We start from the raw sequence: 21951 nt of genomic DNA on the forward strand, positions 1-21951 counted from the left end.
AAATGAGAAACAACTATGCAAGGTTCATGCATTTTAGCACCCACCAGGCAAGAATGAACGTTTTATTGACCACTTAATGGAGATCATCACAGCAAACACCTCCCCACACTCCAATTACATATTCCTAGGAGACTTCAATTTCCACTGGAACAATCTTAATGACAACCAGGTAAACATTATTAAAGACTTCCTAGCAGATCAAAACCTAGTGCAATCCTGCACGCTTCCAACGCATGTGATAAGCTCCGCACTAGACTGGATCATATGCAAAGATAAAACAGTGAGATTAACCTCAACCATGCCTTGTGACTGGTGAGATCATCACATTATATCCTTCCAAATTCCCAGAGTGCTAAAAAAAGGACCACTTAACCAATCAAACCCAAACAATGGGTGAGGACCACAAGGAACGTGGACAAGGAGAAACTGGCATCGTCATGCAGGAAAGATCTTCCCCCTCCTAGATATATGACAAACGCCAACAAACCCACGGAGCACTACAATGTGAAGATGCCACAGATAATGGACACTATTGCACCATTAAAACTAAAACGAACATCGGACAAAGAAAAAAAACCCTGGTTCAGCGACACGCTAAATGAAGAAAGACATAAACTGAGACTAGCAGAAAGGAAATGGAGGTAGCTACCGTCATCCCCACAGCTAACACTGCTAAGAAAAACCAGCAGGGACCACAATAATAATATTCTGAAGTCAAAAAAAGAATTCTTCAAAACGGAATTGGAAAATGCGAAAAACAGACCTTGGAAACTATTTGAATTGGTTAAACAACAATCAAACAAAATGTACAAATCCGCACTAGAAGCAACAAAATCTCAAATTAGCTGTGAGGAATTCGCAAATTTCTTTACATCCAAGGCCAAGTCCCTGGAATGCGAGCTTAAGTCAGCAGCTTCTACATGAGAAGCGTCTCAACCAAATAGTCCACCAATGACCAACGTCTCTTTACTCAAAAACGAAGCTCTTTGGTCCATTTTTAAGCTATATGACCAAAATGACATCCTGAAAACCTTATCGTCCATTAAGCCTAACAATCACTTCAATGACCCACTTCCTGCTAATTTTATGCCGTACATAGACAAGGAGGTCATCCCCAGCTGGACATCAATAGTCAATGCTTCCCTGTCTCAATGATCCTCCCCAGACTGTTTAAAAATGGGACAAGTCATTCCTATCATTAAAAACCCGACAGAGAATCCCGCTTAACCTAGCAACTTTCGGCCAGTATCCAACATTCCCTTATTAGCTAAAGTGATTGAAAAATGTTTTCAGCAACAACTAAGTCAGCACATATCTAAATTCCAACTACTAAACGATTGCCAATCTGGATTTAGCTCAAACCATAGTACGTAAACGGCAATTCTGCACATAGTAGGTGATGCATTACTCGCTCTAGACCAAAACAATGCATGTCTGTTAATCTTGCTTGACTTATCATCCGCGTTCGAAACAGTTAACCATGAAATGTTGCTAGAACGTCTGGAGAACAGGATGGGTTTTTCTGGGAACTTTCTTGAATGGTTCAAGTCCTACTTGAGGAATAGATCACAAAGATTTCTGGTGAATAAGAACTTGTCAACATCATCCACCATCCAGATAGGGGTTCCACAAGGACCAACCCTCTCCCCATCACTATTCAACTTATATGTGGAACCAATAACGGACATCCTCCACTGTGCCAACATCCTTTTCCACATGTACGCTGATGACACTCAGATTTACATTAAGATCTCCTCCATACAGGAGATCACAACAATGAACAAAGCTCTACGGGCAACAATGCAATGGCTAACAAGCAATCAGCTTAAACTAACCTAAAAAAAACCAGAATTCCTCCTAATTTCCCGCACCAAAAGCCCGCCCATTATAAAAGAATGGACCAATTTGATCGCTACACTCAATTGCACCCCGATCATTGTAGATTTAACCAAATCTCTAGGATTAACGCTAGACCAAAGCCATAACATGCAGTCACACATTAACACGCTTGCTTAAAGTGCAAGATTTCACCTGAGCTACATTAAGAAATTGAAACCTTTCATCCAAACGGCGGACCTCAAAATGGCAGTTCAAGAATTAGTAATCTCGAGGATCGAATACGGATGCACAACACTTTCTGGGCTCCCAAAAATTGCAACAGCACCGCTAAAAGCCTGCCTCAACGCAGCAACAAGGCTCATAACAGGGTCAAAAAATTCAACCACATCTCTCCTCGCCTGAAAGCACTGAATTGGCTACCTTATGAAGCCAGAATTCAGCTCAAACTGGCATGCATAACACACAAAGCTCTACACTTCAAGTCACCAAGATACCTAGCGCAGAAACTGGTGATCTCTGGGGGAAACAGACAATCAAGGAGCGCCAGAGACCTAGTGCTGAAACCACCGATTTTCCCCCCAAAAAAACGTACAACAGAGCGTTCTCAGGTGCCGCACCGAGAATATGGAACGCGCTAACTCCAAACATCAGAAGGCTAACCAACCACGCAAAATTCAAGAAAGAAATCAAGATCTTCTTAATGAGTAAATTCCTACCGTAAGCATTACAGTGCATCCACACATGGCTCGCCGAAATACTCTTGCTCAAGGACAGAAGACTTGCTTCCCTTGAGGTCATGGTCCCTCTATTCCTACAGCCTGCGGACGTACTAAAGCAGTTATCAAAAGAAATAGATGTGTCAACTTTGAACTGGACTGGAATGAATTAATTATGCTAGACAGGACTATGTTTAGGAAAAGTTACCATGTTCTGAACTGTGAAGCGCTCTGATACCCTACGGGGTCAAGTTTGCACAATACAACACAAATAAATAAATAAATAAATGCCCTAGATCTGCCATTGAGGCCTGAATGCAGTTTTAAACTGCCATTTCAACCTGACAAAAAAAACTTTTCCAGATCCAACACTGGGAAATCCGAACCTGGGTTTCCCATGTGAGGGGCAAAAAAATTCTTTAGGGAAAAAGGGTACGTTCTGCCAACTATATCAAATATCTAAACACAAGGGTATGCGATGATGAAACATCCCATTACTAGGGTTGGTGAGGGTCATTAAAAAGAAATACTCTTATTTCTGAGCAGAAAGTGACTGGACCTATAGACTTAACGTGAGATAGCGAGTGAGGATACCTTGTGTTTAGATATAGTATAAACCATTTGCCGGGCACAAACATTCCTTTTTAATATACCTAAGCAGCCCCAATGGTGGGCCGTGGACAGTCCAGAGGGCAGGAAGTAGTGTATTTAAAAAGTTGGACACGTACTTTTAAGTTTTACATGTCCTAGTAGGGAAATATGCTTTCATTTATTTTTCCCTACAGAAAGGCCTACCTCTTCCACAGGAGAACATTGGAGTTACCTTATTACATTTAATAAGCAGTGACTTCATAATGGAAATGGTAACCAATTTATGTTTGGTGTCATGAGCCTCCATAATCCCAGTACGCGCATTGGCAGTAGACCTTGTTGTATTATGTGCAAAACATGACATGTTCGCAGTAGACTTGATTTTCCTTGTGCCCATGTGTGTCACAGCGTATAAGAAGGACCTCAGCAAAATGAATTCCTCTGTTCCCAGTCACAATAAGTTTGTTATATTTAATTTGCCTTGTGTTTAATTTTTCTTTTCCTTTTGGCATTGTTTTTTCCTTTGGTTGTGGTCGTTGAGCATTACTCACAAATTGACACTATATGGCCACCGTACTCTCCCAGCCACTTATAAAAGGTGACCACCCCCAAGCATGTACCGCAGATTAACAATGGTATCAAAGAAGAATGGTTTCTGATTTTTCCACGGCTCCACTGCTGCTCCTGACATCGCGGTATGCCTCATTTTTAGTGCCATGCATCTCTCAGGTAGGGCAGCCTCTTAAGTTTAAGAACTTTTGGGGTGTTGTTTACTGCTTCCTATATTGTAATGGAGTCGGAAAAGACTAATTGGGATGATATGTTTGGCAATATCATTGCTGGGTATAAAACTGTGAAATGAACAGTCGTTGACAGAGCTTGGTTAGGCAGAGCTTGGTTATCAAAAGACTTTAATGAACAGATACTGTCAATTTATTTGAGATAATTTTGGATGAACAGACTTTGGCAAAGTTTGCTTTAATGCCAACTTTCAAAGAACAGTGACTGGCAAACCTTTCTTTGCAATCTAGTTGATGAACAGTCCTTCTTACTGGTGATACAAGCACCCTATAATGCTATAGAAGTTTCTGAAATGGAAACATACCCCAGTACTGAGTTTTGTTTTCACAGGTGAACCTCATTTGTTAAAAAGCATATCTTTAGAATTGCCTATTGTTCATCCTCCTAAGAAAGTGGTGTAACCAGGTAATTTCTCTGTTCCAGGACTCCCTCCCTGCAGTACCCTCCCTAATTCCCTTCCCCTCATCTGGCCATTCTGATCATCTGTTTTATTGTACGCAGAGTCAGAACTGCCAGAAAGTGGGCTACTTGGAAGTACTGTTCCTGAGGACTTTAAACAAACCTGACATTTGGTGTCTTTGGAACTGTAATGAAAAATACTCTCTCATGGTTAATTCAGATTGTAATTTACAATTTATTTGAAAAATACCACTTTTAGAAAGTTGGCATTTTCCTGCCATAGCCATTTTGTGTCAGTAGCCTGGCTCTGGGTCATAGGACTGAGTGTAGCTAACAGTTGGCACTATTTTCAAAGACATCTTTAAAAATGCATATCCCCATTTCTAATTATTGGATTTTTGTCATTTTAGTCTTGTTTTATTTATTTTAAATTACTCTATTTGTCTAACCTGGTGTATTGGATCTCTTTTGTGGTGTTTTAACTGTGTTACTGTTTGAAGTGTTTCACAATACTTTACACATAGCCTCTGAATTAAGCCTGCCTGCTCTATGCCAAACTACCTGAAAGTTGAGCACCGGGAATCCAGGGTTTGTTTGTGACTTAACCCTGACAAGGATTGTTGCTTCTGCTTGAGTAGGGATGCACCACCCTCAACCAGTAACAACACAATTTCTTGCACTCACCATACTGCTGATTTTATGAAAGTCATTATAACTCTTGTTTTTACCATTGGTTGAATGAGGCTTTTTTGAATCGTGATTTATTATCATGATTCAGCATTGAGTATTCAAAAAAGGTTGTAAAAGAACTATTTTTAGATCTACAAGTCGAATTGTGTATAGTTTCCTTGCAACTCAGGGACTTTTATTTAGTCATCATTGCAACATTTATATCTATCATTTTAATAGCCCTAAGATCTTTCCTGTTAAAATGGCAGACATCATTTATGTTATATGAGAACTTATTTATTTTGATATAGACTGTGGTATATGGCTCTATGTGGACTAAAGTATTTTGACAGCACTTTACAGGAGTAAAAAAGCTACACTGCATAAAATGTGCTACTAAAATTGAGGGATCAAGCTCACTATTGGAAATGCATTTTAGGGACTCATCACCCAAACAGATGTGATTGCCAGCTAACCCTACAATGATCAGAAGCTAGAATGCTAATCAAAATAAAGTAACTGAAGCCTGGTGGGTGAAACTTGGATGATTATTGCCACTGGATGGCGAGTTGAATTACATTGTTAGTGTAAGATATTCTGTGTAGATGACACTAATTTGAGGGAGCTGTATTCTGCATATGGGTTTAGTATGGAGGAGCAATGAGTAGCAGCAACTGGAGAAGACTGATTATATACAAAGCATCAAGTTTTTTGACACAATTCTGCACACAGACAAAATTTCACAATTTGTAATTCAATTAGGTATGGGGATATATACTTTTTACTTTATTAATAAATCAGTTGATTAAAGACTTATGCATTATAGGTTGTACAAAGCACATCACCACACCACAGTTGCCAGCATGCTTTTAAACTTCGGAGAAGTTATGCTAAATAAACCCACTAAATGCCATGGGCCCGATTCACAGAACTAACTTACGACAAAATCCTACATTTACTACCATTTTGGTATTCACAGAAGGCACTTACTCATTTTGGTATTCACAGAAGGCACTTACTCATTTCGGTATTCACAGAAGTTAGGAATCCTAACTTTAGGACTCCTAAATGCCTTCTGTGAATACCGAAAGTCTTAAAATTTGGATTTTTCTCAGTTTAATAGTAGTATAGTTAGGACTCCTAACTTTAGGACTCCTAAATGCCTTCTGTGAATACCGAAAGTCTTAAAATTAGGATTTTTCTCAGTTTAGTAGTAGTATAGTTAGGACTCCTAACTTTAGGACTCCTAAATGCCTTCTGTGAATACCGAAAGTCTTAAAATTAGGATTTTTCTCAGTTTAGTAGTAGTAAAGTTAGGAGTCCTAACTTTAGGACTCCTAAACTGAGAAAAATCCTAATTTTAAGATTTTCGGTATTCACAGAAGGCATTTAGGAGTCCTAAAGTTAGGACTCCTAACTTCTGTGAATACCGAAATGAGTAAGTGCCTTCTGTGAATACCAAAATGAGTAAGTGCCTTCTGTGAATACCAAAATGGTAGTAAGTTTAGGATTCTGTCTTAAGTTAGTTCTGTGAATCGGGCCCTACGATTTTAAGGCTGGAAAGAAGCTCAGTTGAGCCATCATATATTTTTAATAGATGTGATACAATTATTTATTTTAGTGGTGATGATTGACTAAACATGTAAATATTAAGATGGACACATATGGGAAACAACCTTAACATCGCGTTGTAACGACCGCGTTGTTACATACGGGTAGAAAAATCACACGTTGTAACGTGCTATATTCACACAGATAGAGGCTTTAAGAGAAATCATGGAATGTGTACTGCCAATTAAATATTGGTTTAAATTAAACAAATATTAATTTTTGCACTGTCTCCCATTCAACCGACCTTGCTGATCTCTGCCTAAATCATTGAATCTCAGGTGTTCTGTCATAGAGATGCACACGGGCTGCATTTGCCTAGGGCCATTCCAGCTAAACTAAATTGTTGGATACTGTTGTTAAAAAAGCCAGAAAATAAAAGGGGGCCCTCTATTAGGCAACTAATGGGTAAGGAAGGATTATTTGGGTTTCAAAGTTGTAGACATTATGTGGCTGGAAGGAAGACATAAATGGCCAAAGTACAAACAAGGAATCCCTGGGTGAGATGTGAAAAGATGTGACAATGTGAAGAGCTCATTTAGTGATATGTAGTGAATAAAGGACAAATGCAGGTTTTTTGGGGTGACATGAGGCAATAGAGGATATATGGCAGTTATAGTTGATGAAGGATCATAGGAGGTTATATGCAGCATAAATGTCATAATAGGATACAAAAGGATCAGGATGGGTCAAGGAAATTTATGGTGTACATACATGGGTCCTTCAGTTAGTGATATCTGTGGCCGCGATGATTTTGCTTAAGTAGACGAGCTTGTGCAGGGTAGTGCAGAGCTCTAATTGTCTGCCAACACTTCAACCAGGAAGTGTTGGCAGCCATCTTGGGACTTGGCTACACCCAAGTCCCAGCAAAAATGTAAAAAAGAAAAGGGGACAGGATAGGAACACCCTGACCCCATAAAGTTGGTCCAAGAAGTAAAAAAAAACATTTAAAAACCTGTAAACTCATGAAATTCACAAATTTGCGTGAAAAAACACAAGCACGATCAACCGTACTTGTTTTTAATTACCACCCGGGTGGGGCAGGTCTCGGGGGCATACATTAAAAATAAGAGGGGGGTGCATGGGGTCCCCCTTCTAGGGCTTATCAAAGCCCTGAGGACCACCACCTCCCAGGGCATTGGTTATATGTATATGGGGGTGCCTACACATCACCCCCATGTACCCCATGGACAGCTACCTTCCCGTGTCAAATGTTTATAACTAATTTGGGGGGCCCACACAGCCCCCTTGCAGCCCCAGGGACCGCTACCTCCCTGGGGCAAATATTTATTAAGTAATGTGGGTTGCATGGGCCCCCTGCAGCCCCAGGGACCACCAACTCCCTGGGGCTAAACTTGAAATAGATGTTGAGGGTCCTTGTGGGCCAACAATCCCTTCTGTTACCTCCAGTAAGCCCCATACAGCTGAATTGCTGAGAGCTCACGGGAGGCCTCCCCCTTTCTCGCTCACTCTGCAAACGCACCTTCTGGTACACAGCTGGTTGGGGGATAAAGTCCTCTATGGATTTGGTGGGGCCAACATCCCCTCCTGTTACCTCAAGTAAGTCCCACACAGTGGGATTGCCAGGAGCTTGTGGGAGGCTCTGCCCCCTTTCTCCACCACTACACATAACACGCCTCCTGGTGCACTACTAAATGGGGGATGAAGTCCCTTTGGATGCTAGAGGTCCTTCATCGCCAAGAACCACTCCTGATACCTCCAATGAGTTCCACACAGTGGGCATGCTGAAAGCTCATCCGAGGCCTTTCCCTCCTTTCTCCACAACTATTCAAAGGCACCTCCTGGTGCACTACTTGTTAATGGATGAAATCCCCTTGGATTCTGGAAACCACCGAAATTCACTAGTTATAATTATATCAAGTAATTGTAACTTGTGCTGTAAAGCTAACTTGAAATTGTTCCCCCACCTTTCAAAGTTTCCTCATCAATAATTTCACTGCAGATGTTGCAGTAATATTTTCAATTATGTCATAAAAGATATCAGGAGTGATGCAATATGTGGGGTAATTATCAGTGTATAACGAGGGTGCGAGTTTAAGCTAAAATATGGGCCACGTGGGATTGGGTCCAGGCCTGAAAACAGCCTGGGGAGGGGGTCCATATGCCCGCTTCACCCTAAGAAAGATGGCAAGCCTCGAGGGTGGGTTCCTTGGAGCCAAACTTAGCACAAGAATACATTGTACCCTGGGTGATGGGGTCCCCAGGGGTGAAATCAGCCTAGTGATAGGTCCACATGAACCCTACCCCCAAACAATTGAACACCTCGTCCGACCAGGCTCTGGCCCACCCTGGAAGTATTATAATAAACAAGCATATGAGCCCAGGCTTGTTTTAAAAAAAACATTTTGCCACAGATTCATGGATCCTCTGTGATTTTGTGGCAAAATAAGAAACAAAAATGCTTTGGGACTTTACCACGAGATGTAAGGATCAGTGTATCCCTACAATGCCCCCTTCTGATTCTTTTTATACTTTGTTAAGGACTTGGGACTCAGTCCCGAGTTCTAATATGGCTGCCACCACTTCCTGGTTGAGGTGGTGACTGCAAATGAGATCTCACCAGGAGATCTGTTGGATCCATGGAGGCCCAGTAACCCTGAATATACAAATTTCTTTTATCATTATTTGCTCAAAAACGACTCTATGGATTTACACCAAATCACTGAAAGCACTCTTTCTAGACCAAGATCTAGGTTTCTGATAAATTTGGTATGGATTTGTTCAGCTGTTTAGGCTGTAGCTGTGTCAAAAGTTCTTATGGAAAAATGAATGGGGAAAACTCATTTTGGGAACCACTTTTCGTCTCGGTTCCCACTTTATGGATCACCCTGAAACTTTCCATGTGCAAACTAGTCAACGAGTAGCACTTTTTGGGAAATTTTGGAAAGTTCTGTGGAGATTTGTCAAACAGCACCTAAGATATTAGCAAACAAAAAATGCATTTCCTATGAAAATACAATCCTAACTAGAACTACCCAGTGGGAACCGGCCAGTGACAAAGGCTGTGCACAGCGGAGAGTTGACTTACGTACCATAATAACATTTCACTTTACGATAAAAAAAGCTGAATAATTCACTAAAAAAACAAAGGTTAAATTAAAATTACAGTTAGGTGTGACAAGAAAACATCCTGTGAATTCACCGATAAAAACAAAGTTTAAAGTAGCATTATAGTTCAGTGGATTTGCCAGTGACAATATTAACATTTTGAACAAAAAAAAACTGAAATTCACCAGTTTACGTTAACAAAGCTAACTATAACTTGCACCTCTGACATGTTCTACTTATGAACTCACATATTAGATCATTCATGACATGTTCTATGACATCATTGATGACATCACTGATTACATCATTCAAGCTTCTTTTTTACACATTACTCTATAAACTAGTATGGCATTAGAGACCTAAAAGTAAATATAAAATACCTTGAAATAATCTGAAATATCATTAATGCTATCACAGACACAACTTGCTTAAGTGTAGTAAGCAAGTGTTCTGTGCCAAATTGATACCATACCATACACTTCACAAGTAGCCTGGTTCACTTTAACAATCAACCACAGTTGTAAGGGAAACCCTTATTGAATGGTGTTCAATATGTACACAACTGTTCAGAGAAAGCCAAGTTCCTCAAGATACTCAATGTCTTTTCCAAAATTAATGTCCTACCATGGACAGCTTTTATCTCTATCGAACCCCTCACAGTCACAGAACCTAAATTGAGAAATGAAATTAACATGAACAGAAAATTGGGAACAGTAAACAATGTATAGAGAGTTTATTCTATACGAAACTGTTTGTAGACAATGAAACTCTCCTGAAAAATACACCACTGAGTAGGAAAAAGTTTATACCGAGAACAGTGTACACTCTATGTAACTCTTGTAAAAAAAAGATGTGATTGACATAAAATAACCATGTTCTTAAGGTGCTAATGATCCTACTAACTGCTTCCTTAATACTGTGGTAAAAACTTTACAGATATCCTATTTTCTGAAGCAAAACAAACACATGCACATAGGTTAGTATGTTATGTATCAATTGTTATGCTGAGATGATTCTGTCTAAAAACTCAAGTCTGATTACAATGCTTAGTATCTAGTATGTAGACTCTTTGCCCTTTTGGAAACTTTTTCTGCCAAGCTAAAAAACGTGTGTGGAACACACTGCATATAAGTTGTCAACTGTCACATTACTCTTCAATACAAAGATTAATAATGTGTTCAATACCTCAACACACCCATGATGAATTGGGAGCACATGCGTTTTGTCAACACTTACATCACTAAGCTTATTTATTATTTGCTAGTGTTTTATATAACACGAACAATGACTATGAAGATATCGGAGCACTGTACAGTGCTGATGAGGGTTGCATTACAGTAAGCACCAACATTTATGATATAATGTAGATAGAAGTCAAAGAGCATGGTACAAAACAATAAGATACCAAATGAAGTAGTTTGAATTACAGTTATAAACAGTTATTTTATGACATGTTTTCCTAGCAGTAAGGCTTTAACTTCCTTCTTGAAAAGTCTAAAGAATATAATTTCATTAATTGAGCATGGTGGGTAGTTCCATATCTTTGGAACAGATCTGTCAAAAGTATGGCTGTGTGTTTTCCTTTTTTTTTTATCTGGCTGGTTCTAGTATGAAGGATGTATTACTTCTAGAATCCTTTCCGCCTGCCGATAGTTTGATCCTATTTGCCATGTATTTAAACTCAGAATTGTGGAGAGCTTTGTGTGTAATGCATGCAACCTTCATTCAATCAATCAATCAGGGAAATGTAAGTGCGCTACTCACCCGTGAGGGTCTCAAGGTGCTGAGGAGGAGGTGGTTCCGCAGAGCTGTTTAGCCGAAGAACCAGGTCATCAGGGTCTTCCTGAAGGTGTTCAAGGACGGGGCGCGTCTGATGTCTGCCGGTAGCTTGTTCCAGGTCTTGGCTGCAATGTGAGAGAAGGATCTTCTGCCTGCTCTGGCTCTGTGGCTGCATGGGGTTTCGGCCAGTGTGAGGTTGGAAGATCGGAGGTTTCTTTTGGGTACGTGGAAGTTCATTCTGTCGTTGAGGTATTTTGGTCCATTGTTGTTTAGGCATTTGTAGGCGTGAGTGAGGATTTTGAAAGTGACTCTTTTCTCCACGGGGAACCAGTGGAGACTTCGTAGGTGTTGACTGATGTGTTTGTGTCGAGGGATGCCGAGGACTAGTCTGGCGGCGGTGTTCTGTATAGTCTGGAGTTTGCGGAGTAGGGACTTGTTGATGCCGGTGTAGAGTGCGTTTCCATAGTCCAGTCTGCTGGTGATGAGTGCGTGGGTGACTGTCTTCCTTGACTCAGGGGGGGATCCACTTGAAGGTCTTGCGGAAGATGCGGGGGATATTACAGCAGCTGGAGGTGACAGCGTTGACCTGGTGAGTGATGAGTCGAGTACAATGCTGAGGATCTTGGCGTGGTCTGAGGGGGTAGGTGGGTTTCCAAGGGCAGTCGGCCACCAGGTGCTGTCCCATGCAGAAGGGGTGGTACCGAGGGTGAGGACTTCTGTCTTCTCAGCGTTGAGCTTCAGGCGTCTGTTGGTCATCCAGACTGAAACGTCCTGCATTCCTTTCTGGAAGTTGAGTTTGGCAGTGATAGGGTCTTTGGTGAGGGAGAGGATGAGCTGGGTGTCGTCGGCGTAGGATAGGATGTTGAGTCCGTGTTGTCAGATGATAGCTGCGAGGGGGGCCATGTAGATGTTGAAGCGGCTTGGGCTAAGGGATGAACCCTGTGGGACTCCACAGGTGATTTTCGTGGGGTCAGAGAAGAAGGGTGGGAGTCTGATCCTTTGGCTTCTTTTGGTGAGGAATGATCGGATCCAGTCCAGGGCTGTTCCTTGTATGCCTGCGTCGTGTAGTCTGGCGACTAGTTTGCAGTGGGAGACGGTGACAAAGGCCTTTGATAGGTCAAGTAGGATGAGGGCGGTGGAGTGGCCTTGGTCCAGGAGGGTGTGAATGTCATCTGTAGCGGCGAGTAGGGCGGTCTCTGTGCTGTGGTTGCTTCGGAATCTGGATTGGGACAGGTCGAGGAGGGCGTTCTCTTCAATGAATTGTGTCAGTTTCCTGTTGACTGTTTTCTCTGCAACTTTGGCTGCGAAGGGGAGGAGCGAGAAGGGCCAATAGTTTTTGAGGTCGGTGGGTTCAGCTGTGGGCTTCTTGAGCAAAGGTCTGACTTCTGCGCGCTTTCAGTCATCTGGGAAGGTGCCTGTTTTGAAGGTAGTGTTGATGGTGCGTTGTAGTTCGGGTGCGATGGCGGCCGCTGCTCTGTGGTAGAGGTGAGTGGCCAGGGGTTGGTGGGGGCCCCTGAGTGGATGGTGTTCATGGTCGAGGCGGTGTCTTCAGCTGCGATCAATCAATCAATCAAGGCATTTATAGAGTGCGCTACTCACCCGTGGCGCTGGGGGGGAGCTGCTACTGCACAAACAGCCAGGTCTTGAGTAGCCTCCTGAAGGTCAGAAGGTATTCGGACTGCCGTAGGAGGGTGGGGAGGGCGTTCCAGGACTTGGCGGCGAGGTAGGAAAATGATCTGCCGCCAGGTGGTTGTTCTTCGGATGCGGGAGATGGTGGCAAGGACGAGGTCGGCGGAGCGGAGCTAGCGATTCAGGGTGTAGAAGGTGAGCCGTCTGTTGAGGTATGTTGGTCCGGTGTTGTGGAGTGCCTTGTGTGCGTTGGTAAGGAGCTTGAAGGTGATCCTCTTGCTGACAGGAAGTCAGTGCAGGTCTTTCAGGTGGGGGTTATGTGGCTGTGTCGAGGTATGTCGAGGATCAGTCGTGCCGACACGTTCTGTATGCGTTGCAGTCATTTCATTAGTTTGGCCCGGGCTCCCGCGTAGAGGGTGTTTTTTCCGTAGTCCAACCTGCTGCTGACGAGGGCCTGGGTGGCCGTTCTTCTCGTGTTTGTGGTGATCCACCTGTAGATCTTTCAGAGCATGCAGAGGGTGTTAAAGCATGAGGATGAGATGGCATTGACTTGCTTGGTCATAGAGGGAGTTGAGTCGAGGATGAAACCCAGGTTGCGTGCGTGGTCGGTGGGTGTAGGGGCTGCACCCAGGGCAGTAGGCCACCCGGAGTCGTCCCAGGCTGAGGGGGTGGAGCCAAGGATGAGGACCTCCGTTTTGTCTGAGTTCAGTTTCAGACAGCAGTTCTTCATCCATTCTGTGACGGCTTTCATTCCTTCGTGGAGGTTGGTCTTGGCAGTGCCAAGGTCTTTGGCAAGGGAGAGGATTAGCTCTGTGTCGTCGGCGTAGGAGATGATGTTGAGGTTGTGCAGTCTGGCGACGCGGGTGAGCGGGCCATGTAGATGTTGAACAGGGTCGGGCTGAGGGATGATCCTTGAGGAATGTCGCAGATGATCTTGGAGGCTTTGGATCGGAAGGGGGGCAGTCAGACGCTCTGTGTTCTGTCAGAGAGAAAGGAGGCGGTCCAGTCCAGCGCTGTTCCGCAGATTCCTGCGTCGTGGAGGCGAGTGTGTAGGGTGTGGTGGCAGACCGTGTCGAAAGAGGCTGAGAGGTCCAGGAGGATGAGGGCCGCGGTCTCGCCATTGTCCAGCAGGGCCCTGATGTCATCGGTTGCGGCAATGAGGGCTGTTTCAGTGCTATAGTTGCTGCGGAACCCGGACTGGGACGGTTCCAGGATGTTGTTCTCCTCGAGGTAGCGGGTCAGCTGTTTGTTTATGGCCTTTTCGATGACCTTCGCCGGGAACAGGAGCAGGGAGATGGGCCGGAAGTTCTTGAGGTCCCTCGGGTCTGCCTTGGATTTCTTGAGCAAGGCGTTGATTTCAGCGTGCTTCCAGCTCTCCGGGAAGGTCCCGGTCTTGAAAGAGAGGTTGATGGCCTTGCGGAGGTGGGGTGCGATGGTGGTGCTGTCTTTGTTGTAGATGTGGTGAGGGCAAGGGTCTGACGGGGAGCCGGAGTGAATGGTGCTCATGATTTTGATGGTGTCGTTGTTGTTGATGTTGGTCCAGCTGAGCAGGGGGTTGCTGTGGGTGGTGTCCGAGGTGTTGTTGTTGGTTGACCTGGTGGTCTTGTTGTCGAAGCTCTCGTGGATGTCAGTGATCTTGCGATGGAAGAAGGTGGCCAGGGAGTTGCACAGGTCTTGCGATGGTGGGATGTCGTTGGTGATGGAGCTGGGGTTGGTGAGTTCATTCACAATGTTGAAGAGCTCTTTGCTGTTGTGTGCATTGTTGTCGAGGCGGTCCGTGAAAGAGGTTCTTTTGGCAGCTCTGATGAGGTGATGATATTGTCAAAGGATGTACGTCGTTACAACGCACACTTTTACAACGCATGCACTTGCAACGCATTTTTTACAACGCAAAATCCACTACAACGCATTCCATTACATCGCATGACACTACAACGCATTTTTAAAAACTACCTTTACAACGCATTCCATTACATCGCATACTACCTTTACAACGCATACCATTACAACGCATAATATTAAATTGCATTTAAGGTAAGTATTAGATAGTATAGGGTTAAAAATTACTATTCTAACTCCAGGGGGTGCAACAGTAGGGTAATTGTTGGATAGTATAGGGGTAAAAATTACTATTCTAACTCCAGGGGGTGCAACAGTAGGGAAAGTGTTGGATAGTATAGGGGTAAAAATTACTATTCTAACTCCAGGGGGTGCAACAGTAGGGAAAGTGTTGGATAGTATAGGGGTAAAAATTACTATTCTAACTCCAGGGGGTGCAACAGTAGGGTAAGTGTTGGATAGTATAGGGGTACAAATTACTATTCTAACTCCAGGGGGTGCAACAGTAGGGTAAGTGTTGGATAGTATAGGGGTAACAATTACTATTCTAACTCCAGGGGGTGACACAGTAGGGAAAGTGTTGGATAGTATAGGGGTAAAAATTATTATTCTAACTCCAGGGGGTGCAACAGTAGGGAAAGTGTTGGATAGTATAGGGGTAAAAATTACTATTCTAACTCCAGGGGGTGCAACAGTAGGGTAAGTGTTGGATAGTATAAGGGTAAAAATTACTATTCTAACTCCAGGGGGTGCAACAGTAGGGTAAGTATTGGATAGTATAGGGGTAAAAATTACTATTCTAACTCCAGGGGGTGCAACAGTAGGGTAAGTGTTGGATAGTATAGGGGTAAAAATTACTATTCTAACTCCAGGGGGTGCAACAGTAGGGTAAGTGTTGGATAGTATAGGGGTAAAAATTACTATTCTAACTCCAGGGGGTGCAACAGTAGGGTAAGTGTTGGATAGTATAGGGGTAAAAATTACTATTCTAACTCCAGGGGGTGCAACAGTAGGGTAAGTGTTGGATAGTATAGGGGTAAAAATTACTATTCTAACTCCAGGGGGTGCAACAGTAGGGTAAGTGTTGGATAGTATAGGGGTAAAAATTACTATTCTAACTCCAGGGGGTGCAACCGTAGGGTAAGTGTTGGATAGTGCAGTGTAATAATATGCGTTGTAATGGTATGCGTTGTAAAGGTAGTATGCGATGTAATGGAATGCGTTGTAAAGGTAGTTTTTAAAAATGCGTTGTAGTGTCATGCGATGTAATGGAATGCGTTGTAGTGGATTTTGCGTTGTAAAAAATGTGTTGTAAGTGTAGTGCGTTGTAAAAGTTGCGTTGTAAAGGTTGTTCCCCATTGTCAAATGGCTTTCTTGTGGGCTGTTTGGTTCTCCGGTTTCTGTTCGTGGCGCCATTTCTTCTCCAGTTTCCAGCAGTGTTTCTTGGAGGTCTGGATGTCGGCGGTGAACTAGCCGGCATTCCTGTTGGTGCGTCTGCCGGAGGGGTTTTTGACGATGGTGTTGGCGCAGTCGTTGATCCAGCATCTGAGGTTGCTGGTGGCGGGGTCGGTGGAGTCAGCAGGTGGACTCCGGGCGAGGGTGGTGGTTAGCAGGTCTTCGATGATTTTGCTCCAGCAGCGACGTGGGATCTGTTGGGTGCAATGGTGCGTGGTAGGTTTCCGGAAGGTGAACTGGATGCAGCGATGGTCGGTCCAGTTCGATGGTGTGGCTGAAGGATACGTGTGAGCTTGCGGAGAAGATGGCATGCGGCCGGCGGCGTGGGTGGGTGATGTCACGAGCTGTCTTAGTCTGAGGTTGGCGAGGTTGTCGATCAGGGTGGTGGAGTTGGTGTTGTTGTTGTTCTCGAGGTGGAAATTCAGGTCTTCTAGGAGGACGTAGTCCGTTGATGCGAGTACATGCGTGCTGATGAAGTCGGCGATTGAGTCGCTGAACTGTGGTCAGGGTCCGGGGGGTCTGTAGATCAAGGTTCCTCTGAGGGTGGTGTTGGGGTCAGTGTAGATCTGCAGGTGTTCGGTGGTATTGAGGGGGTCATCGTAGTTGGTGGAGACCTTGAGGGTGGACTTGTGGATGATGGCAATACCTCCTCCAACTCCATTGGTGCGGTCTCTGCGGGTGATCTTGTAGCCTTCCGGGATGGCTGTGGCGATGTCGGGTGCCGCGGTTTCGTTCAGCCAGGTCTCTGTCAGGAAGGCGACGTCCGGGGAGGATGTGTTGAGCAGGTCCCAGAGTTTGACGGCGTGTTTGCGTGCGGAGCGGGTGTTCAGGAGTATGCAGCGGAGGTGGTTTAGTTCAGTCCTGGATGGCGGGTTGTCGGCTCTGGTGCTGGAGAAGCTGCAGTTCCGGCAGGAGAAGGGTCCTTTAGTGCGCTTGGGGGCGGCTTGGAAGCAGGTGTGGTCTTGTCCAGTGTTGAGTGCGTGGAGGGTGCTGGCATCGTAGCTGATTCTGGCGTCGCGGCACTTGGGGGAGCCAGGGGTTCTGGCACTGGGCGCGGTCCAGACGCGGACGGGCGCCGCCATAAGATGGGGAGGTGGGAGGGAGGAGAAGCTGGCAGAGGGGGTGCTGATGAATGGGCGAGTGGGGGTCAGGGCAGCAGGGGACGCAGCAGCGAGAAAGCGGAAGGGGGGGGCGGCGAACAGAAGGTGTCCAGTTGGAGATGGTGGGCTGACTGGTGTTTCTGGGGGGCAGGAGGCCATCTGTGGCGCCTGGTGGATGGTCGATGAAGTTGTCGTAGAGGTTTTTGATCTTGAGGTGGAAATTGGTTCCAAGCTTGTCACAGAGATCTTGGGATGGGGTGATGTCTGTGGCTTCGCTGCATGGGTTGGTAAATTCTTGAATGACACTGAAAAGGTACTTGGAGTTGGTGGTGTTAGCCAGGATTTTGTTGTGGATGAAATTCCTCTTGGTGGCTCTGATCTGGTTGTGGTAGTCCGTCATGGCGTCCTTGTAGGTGGTGTGGTTTTCGTTTGTCTTGGTGTTTCTCCAGTTCTTCTCCAGGCATCTGCAGGTGCGTCTGGCTTCTTGGAGAGTGGTGGTGAACCAGGCGGCTTTCCTGGGGCATTGTCTGTCGGGGTTGTGTAGCGGGCAAGCTTGTCTGTGCAATCGGAGATCCAAGTGTGGAGTTCTTTGGCTGTGTTGTTTGCGTCGGGTGCCCAGGTATGGTGGTCTTAGGTGAGGGTGGAGTTAAGTTGCTCGTCGGTAACCTTGCTCCAGTTCCTTCATGGTGGGCGTGGGGCTGGTTTGGGTGCCTTGGGTTTGTTGATGGCGAAGTGTAAGCAGTGGTGGTCGTTCCATGGTGGTTGCGTTGTGTGGCTGAATTGGAAGCTGTTTCCTGCCGTGAAGATGGGGTTGAGGGTGTGTCCTGCTCTGTGGGTCGGTGTGTTGATGAGTTGTTTAAGTCCAATGCTGGCGAGGTTGTCATGAAGGATAGTGGAGTTGGGGTCGCTAGGGTTGTCGAGGTGGAAGTTCAGGTCTCCAATGAGTATGTAGTTTGTTGATGCGATGGCATGGGGTGCGATGAATTCGGTGATGGTGGTGGTGAAGGGTGTTCGGGGGCTGGGGGTATGTAGACGAGAGTTCATCGGAGTGTGGCTTTGGGGGTGGTCTGGATCTGGAAGTGTAGGTGTTCGGCGGAATGGAAAGTTTCGCTAGAGGTGGTGGGGCGGAGGGTGCTCTTGTGGGTGATGGCGAGGCCCCCTCCTGGGTGGTTGGGGCTGTCTTTCCTCTGGATCTTGTATCCGTCTGGGGTGGCGGTGCTGATGTTGGGTGCGGAGGATGCGTTGGTCCAGGTCTCTGTGAAGAAGGCAATGTCGGGCGAGAGAGAGTCGAATAGGTTCCAGATTTCCATGGCGTGTTTGTGTACGTTGAGGAGGATGCATTTTAGGGTGTCGCCGGTGCTGGCGTCGACGGTGTTGGAGACCGGGGTGGCGGTGAGAGTCTGGCGGCAGTGGAGGCAGGAGAACTGGCCGTGGGTCATATTCAGCGAGGCCTGTTGGCATTCTCTAAGTCTTCCAGGGTTAAGTGTGAGGAGGGTGGTGGTGTAGTAGCGATAGGTAGTGGGAGGTCCAGGGTTCCTGGCGCTGGCTGTGGTCGGGTCGAGGACGGGCACAGATGGGCTTGCCTTTGGCAAGCCTTCAGTGTGCCGGCGGCGTGCCCGCAGCGCACGTCTGCTGCGCGACTGTGCAGCGACTGTCATTAAGTAGGGGAGGTGGGAGGGAGGAGAGGCTGGGAGGGGGGAGCAGGGGAATTCTGGGGGGGAATTCCCAGGGGGAATTCTGGGCTGTGGGGCCGGAGGGGCAGCAAAGGCGAAAGGCAAAAGGAACAGGCAGGCACGAGAAAATGAAACAGTGGTGGAATTAAAGTAATACACAGGTGAGCACAATAACAGTGGCACAACAGGGAAAAATTGAGAAAGAAACGACTGAGAAAGGTTACGGTGGTTGCAGACAGTCTGATCCCATTTGGAGCGGGCACCAGCCTCGAACCTTCCAAGGAGGAGGTCAGGGTCTGGAGGCAAGAGACGGCACAGCAGAGCTGCGGGGAGAGAGTGGACCTAGACCGAGGGTCGGTTCATTTAGATCCTAGCTTCCACTGGGAGGCAATTGAGGGCTCTGAGTGCTAGAGACATGCAATTATAGCACTGTGTGCCTGTTATGAGTATTGCTACTGCATTTAATGTTGCTTTCATTGAGGCTAAGCTGGCTTTAGGAATACCTATGAGTGTGATATTTGCATAGTCAAGTCTTGAGAGCACTAGAGATTGGACTGCAGTTTTGACATTTCCAAGTAATATGAATGGTTTTATTTTTCTTAGGAGGTGTATCTGTAGATTAGCGCTTCTGGTTGCAGCTTGTATGTGAGCTTACATGTTAAGATGAGTCTAGTGGGATGCCTAGTGTTTTTACAAAGGTGCTGATGGGTAGGATTCAGTTTAGCGAATTAAGGTTATAAGACCATAGTTGAGATTGGTGGGTTTTAAGGGGTGGGGAGAAGAAAATGAATTCAGCTATCAGCAGATTTTGTTTTAGATGGATATGGAGCAGTCAGTCCTATGTTTCTTCGGGGTGTCATCCAGTCTCCAGATAACCTTTTGAGAGGAGAGTTTGATGTAAAGTTTCATATCATCAGCATACATGTGATACAAGGCTTTTGATTGTTTAAGGATTTCCATCATAGCTGGACCAGGGCTGGATAAAATTAGGTAGAAATGAAATTAGGTAGAAAAGTAATATAGTAGTTACCTGCCACTATGCAAACAAACTAACACATAAACTATAACTACAAAACTATAACTATAAAAGAAACTATAAATGTGATGTCATCACTGATGTCATTTAAGCTGTCATCAGTGATTATCATAAAATCTTTGTTTGTTTTGTGTGAATTTCTAAGGTTTTTTTCTTGAAGAAAAACAAATCTTTTTATCTCATCTAACTGTAACATTACTTTAACCTTTGCTTTTTCAGTGAATATGTATATATATATTTCAAGGTACATAGATGTAGAGTTGAGAACAGTACATTTATATAACCTCCATTCTGAGTTTTGCTACTTTTGTCTTTTCTTTATAGAACACAAGTACAACAATAAGAAACAACTTTACATCTTTGCATTTTGAAAATGTGTATGGAATACAGAATAATATCATACACTAATTCAATGTATTAGGTTTTTGAGTATTTTAATTCTTTGTGTCTCACCAAAAATGTGTTTTCAAATGTGTGTAATGCTAGCTAGCCTGTTTGAACTCTTGCACACAGGATGACAGCCGAAGTGCCCTATCATGGAGACATGGGTGTGATGGCGTGGGATTTTTATATCTTGATCTTCAGGATAAATTATTAAATAACCCCACCATTCGTCATCTGGACCTTTGTTCTTTGACAAGGAGAAGACAAAAGGAGCAATCATCTACATCAAAACCATATAATGATAAAATCATTACATACTTTCTTACTGTCAATAAAGAGAATTTGGGTGAATTAAAGGATACTATGAATTATTTAGTTTCATTATTTATTCTTTAAGTAATATTCTTTTAAGAATCAGCATCAGAAATAAATATAATCTAATACAATTTTCAATAAAAAAACACAATATTTGTAAGTACAATAGTTAATATTGTAATAATACAGTAATTGTGTTCCATAAAGGAATTTCCCTAATTTAAATTAAATTAGGTTAAATAGAATTAAGGTGTCAATTTAGAAACCCAATAAAGAGTTCTAACAAGAGAATACATGTACAATCATAAAGCATTTGCATATCAAATAAAGAAAATATTAGGCTGGAAAGTCTTCTCAGCTATAAATCAGGGGACATCTAATAAAACTTGGAATATGCTCAAAGCAATCTCCTATGAAGAAAGATATGATCTCAAGAAACACAGAGATGAATCTCCAGGAAATGCTAGCGAGAAAAGGATCCTCTATTCTAGGAACATGCAATGATATAAATACTAAGAATTGTAGATGGAAATATGCATCACTTTCTTTGATCACAACATCCAATAAAATTTAACAAAACCCTTGGGAATAGGTAAACTCCCCAGTGTCTCACATCTTCACATTGGGCCATAGACACAAGTCATTAAAAAGATACTTTGTCCACATTTTGTGGCTCGGATTGTTCTTCCCATGAATCATCCTTCATGTTGTCTCTTCTCCTCCCAATGAGAACCTTACCATCAGTAGCCTAATACAAAACAAATGCCTAATCACTAACTAAAATAGGGTTTCTGGAAAGTTATAGAGTCTGCAGCAAAGAGAAATAACAGTCCTGGGAAAAATAACAGGTTAATGTGGCAAACAGGTCTTTTAATGCCAGTGTATTATTTGCGCTTAACAGTACATCAACAGTTAATCTAACTTAAATCAGTACATTCATATTTCTTATGTATGCTTATGCTGTCTAAAGTATGATTACTACAACTTGCATTCAAATATACTTATTATGTAACATAGGCTTTTTTACTTTTCAGTTAAATGTGCTATGT

Source organism: Triturus cristatus, chromosome 8, assembly GCF_964204655.1.
Source record: "Triturus cristatus chromosome 8, aTriCri1.1, whole genome shotgun sequence".
Taxonomy (NCBI): domain Eukaryota; kingdom Metazoa; phylum Chordata; class Amphibia; order Caudata; family Salamandridae; genus Triturus; species Triturus cristatus.